The 4,457-nt window shown below is 53.0% G+C and overlaps 1 protein-coding gene across 1 annotated transcript in view; it reads left to right on the plus strand.

The window, feature by feature from the left end:
- The window catches only part of SLC6A11 (solute carrier family 6 member 11), a 134,042-nt gene that overhangs the window by 77,263 nt on the left and 52,322 nt on the right, over positions 1-4,457 (plus strand). The gene's annotated exons all lie outside the window — the stretch shown is intronic.

Here is a 4,457-nt window from a genome sequence, read left to right on the forward strand (position 1 = left end):
AGGGGAGGGGAGGGGAGGCCTCTCCTGGGCATAGGGAGTGGAAGGGTCTCCAACAGTGAGACCACCCAGGGCAGCTAATCCTCCAAACCAAAGCAGGGGGAGCCAGCTTAAAAGGCCCCGGGGAATTACTTGAAAGACAAGGTTTTCCACTCCGGGAAAGGGTTCCGTCCTTGGAAACCCATGGCAGTTCTGCCCTAGGCTAGAGGATGGCTGTGAGTCAGAACCCACTCAGTGGCCGTGAGTCTGGTCTGGGAGTGTTGAGTGACGACTGACCCTGGTAGCAGCTCTGTGCCGTAGTGCGTACACACTGGGCTGCGACCCACCCGCAGGGTTGGCAGTTAGAAACCACCAGCCGCTCCACTGCAGGAAGTCTGGGATTTCCACTCCGGCCCACAGTTACAGGCTTAGAAACCCGCAGGGGTTGGGGCTTGGGGGGTCGCTGAGTCCGCCTACTGGAGGGCTGAGGGTTGGTATTGTGGAATCGCTGCCACCCAGGGGCAGAGTAGCTCACTCAGGAGCGGCCTCCAGGAAAGAGAGGCTGATTGGTTACTACTGGACTTACCAACCAGAGCACAGGTGCGGTCAACCTGACCAAGAGACACTGGTTCTCCTTGTGCAAACGTTGCAAAAGTAATTCCTCTGGCCCAGGGGCCACTGTCTGGGACGGAAAATCCCCAAAGGCTCTTGTAGGGACTTTGGATCAGGAGGAGAGTCCCCTGCTCCGTCCGCATCTGCCTGTTGTCCACCCACTGAGTACTGGACACGAGACTGTCACTGTCGGGTCACACGGGGCTCCTCTATTTGACCAGATGGACGACATGCAGGTAAGAGAGGGAGACAGGGAGGGAGGCAAAGGGCAGTGTCTCAGTAGAACTCCCTGGACAGGCCCGCCCCCCTCAGCCCCCTGCAGTCACTGATAGCACATCGTGCACACTTAGACGTAATGACGTCAGAAAGCACATCATGTACATTTAAACATAGTGATATCACTGATAGCGTGGCATACACACTTAAAGAAATGTAGTGATGGGGTTGTCTTCCCGCGGCTCCGGGACACTCCTTAGGAATCACCAGTTTGGGGAATCAGAATTCCTGCACACCCTATCAGACTTTCTGCCTCGCTGAGATACCTCACCAAACGGTCTCAAGCACGATTGGGTTGTGGTTTGTGCCAGGGGCTCAGGGTTGTGGCATGTAGATCTTGGCAGTGTTTGGGTGATCAGTGTGCAGTCTTGATACCTGAGGAGTCGGGCCCCCATATGAGCAGCGATGCCCAAACCTACACCTGTTGCCAAACGGTTGACGCCAGCTTGTGGCGGCGCCCTGTGTTATGGGGCAGGACTGCCCCACGGGGTTTGATCGGCTGTAAGCTTAATGGAAACAGGTCACCAGGCCTCTCTTTCAAGGGACCGCTGAGTGTATTTGAACTACCAACCTTTAGATGAATAGTCGTATGCAAGCCATTTGCACCAGTGGTACTAGTTTACCGTTGACTGAGGGCTTACTCCGTGCCAGGTACTGTGCTCTCCCAGCATGCCATCTAACTTCTCCAGTAGTTCCTGAAAATGGTGATGCTCCAGGCTTGGGAGCTGAGTGCTGTGTAAGTAAATTCCATGATCAGACTGGGAGACAGGTCCTCTCTTATAGGCCATGAAAACCTTCTAAGTCTGTGTCTTAAAGGAAACAGGGCTCAGGGAAGTCAAACTCTCTGCCTAGAGCTCAGTTAGTCAGCACTCGGACACAGGAGCCTGACTCCGTTGTGCCGAGGCTCACATGCTGAAACCACTGTTGTCTGATTCGCCGACCTCCCTGGCTCTGCAAAGTGCTGGCCGACAACCCTAGCTCTCCAGCTTCGGCCGTGGAACATCCCAGACCTATGACCTTTGCAAGACCCCTAGAATCTCGACATTGAGGATGGGGTTGTGTCCCCACCCAGGTTAGGCACCATCCCCACCCTGCCTTCCGAAACCCCGTCAGCATCCATCTGGGCCCTCTTGTGACAAGGAGACCCTTCCCCTCACTTGGAGACGGTTCTGTAATCTCAAGGGAGAGAGGTCCATTAGTATCTTCAATTATATCTTCTTTGCTAAAGGGTTCGCTCTGATTTGTCAATGCCCCACTTTGAGAGGACCCCCCAGGGCAGAAGTGACTCACTTTAGGGCACCTTCAAGTGCTCTGATAATGCGCATGGCAGTCAGCCTCCTCTGGATGAATGAATAAAAACACCCCCGACTTGGGCCTCAGCTTCCTCTTTCTTACCTCTCCTCCCTTCCTCACACAGCAGACCAAGGGAGCTTTGAAACATGGACCCTGGATCGTGCATTTTCTTGGCATTGTTCTTGGAATGCATTTTCCTTGGATTGTTTCAATATGTCTGTAATAGCTGCCTTTGAAATTCTTTGTGCGCCGAATTCCACATCTGGGCCATTTTAAGTTTGGCGTCTGTTGACGTTATCTGTGTTTTGTCTTCCTGAATGATGGGCCCTGTGTTCCTGTTTCTTTGTGTGTCTGTGGTTTTCGCTTGAATGCTGCCGTGGTTGATAGCATGCTGTGGACACTCTGGATTCTTGCTTCTTCCTAAGAGTGTTGCTTGTTATGCTGGCCAGGTCATTCCTTGCTAACTGGGGACGTGAAGCTTGTATAGGCTTGGTTCCAGGTTTGCTCCATGTCGGTCTGTGAAAACATGAGGCCCCTTGAACCTGATGGCCCTCAACTTCCCAGTTCTGCCTCCCCTGCAGCTCTTGTCAGGTTTGAAGACTTATTAGGAGGGACCTGGAGTAATTTCTGGTCGTTACAACTGATGAGGGCAGCTACTCCTGGCATCTGGTAGGTGGAGGTGGGGGATGATGCCAAAGAGCCCACAACATTCTTGCTATGGCCAGGTCTTTGCGTTGTATCTCCTGGGTGCCAACACGGCAGACCTGGGGTCAATTGGGTCTCTCTACTCCAGCGGCCCTGTACTCTTCGTTCCCTCTCAGTGCCTGGCCTCTAGAGTCCCGTGCAACTGTTTGATGCCCGGTGCTCTGCCCTGGGCATTCAAGGCCCAACCCTCAGCAGCAGGCTTGCAGGGAGCCCGCACGTGGACTTCGGGGACACTCTCTGCACAGTCCTTCTCTCGGATGCCTCGCCTGGCCCTTCCAGCTATTTCAGTGACCCTAAACTCTGGTCTGGCTCCTTAGATGCTCCGCTTGGACTCTAGCTCTCTGCACCCAAGTCAGGGGGTGGATGCTCACATTGGGGACTACTGTCTTGCCTGCCTACTATTCCTTGCCTGCAAACAATTACCTCTGATATTTATCTGCTTTGGTAATTTCTTAGAGCGGGAGTCTGGTAACCGTGACCCCATCATCATCCGAAGCAGGACACGGTTGCTTGGAGCTCCCTTGAGAGGTCTGCCTTGCGCTAGGATTCACATTCAGCCCACTGTCTCCCATGCCCCTTTGGTATCCCAGACTCACTTCCACCACAGGACCCTGATTTGCTGTCCTCTCTCTGAGTTACCCGCCCCCAGAGACTGACACGGGGGCTCTCTCTAGCCTTGGCTCCAATATCAGCTCCGTTCTGACCAGCTGGACTGAAATGCTCCCCACTGACCCCGTGACTATAACAAAGCCCTTGTCTTATCTTTACTCGCACGGCTGATTGCTGTCTAATGTAGTGACCTGTGTTTCTCAACCTTCACTGGCAGCCACCACCCCCTCCATTAGAACTCCTCTATCTTGTCCCTGAAGACTCTTCAGCACCTCACGAGAGCCCGGCATGCATGCTCGCCCCCACACACACCCCATTGATACTGGGTGAACTAGTGGTGGTTGAATGGATGATAGATGGATAATTTATATCCACAAGGACACATCATAGTGATTGCTAGTGGGCATCTAGCTCATACTCACCTGCTTTCCCTTAAAGACATCCGAACACCTTTCTGTGATCAAGACCGCTGCCATGCACTTGTCTTCGTCTTGCTGGGCTGCTTTCAGAGAAAGGCAGGGACGTCTATCTCAGCGGTGGCTTCTAAGGCGCTCTGCTTTGCCCGGTTAAGGCCAAGAGGCCCACACGGGGTTGTGGCAACTGTTTCTTGGGATCCTAAAGGGGTCATTTTGATAGATGTCCCTGAAGGACACCAGTGGTCATAGGGCTTATTCAGAGGACATTTCAAGGAAATTGAACAGGCGTCTGTGAGGCCAGGCAAGTGGTGCGAAGACGTTTTCCCGTGGGGAATGAGGGCTGGCCTAGGGAAACTTCACTGGGAAGACTTGCACCCACAGACCCCATCGCCCAGGTCTTGCCTGCACAGACTTGTTTCCGTGCCCCAAGCTCAAGAACTTTTTTTTTAATCATTGTATTGGCACTCATGCAACTCTAATCACAATCCAGACATATATCCATTGTGTGAAGAACATTTGTACATTTGTTGCCCTCATCATTCTCAAAACATTTGCTTTCTACTTGAGCCC

The sequence above is a fragment of the Echinops telfairi genome, unplaced genomic scaffold, assembly GCF_000313985.2.
Source record: "Echinops telfairi isolate 266 unplaced genomic scaffold, ASM31398v2 ScPeMD7_31;HRSCAF=116, whole genome shotgun sequence".
Lineage (NCBI taxonomy): Eukaryota > Metazoa > Chordata > Mammalia > Afrosoricida > Tenrecidae > Echinops > Echinops telfairi.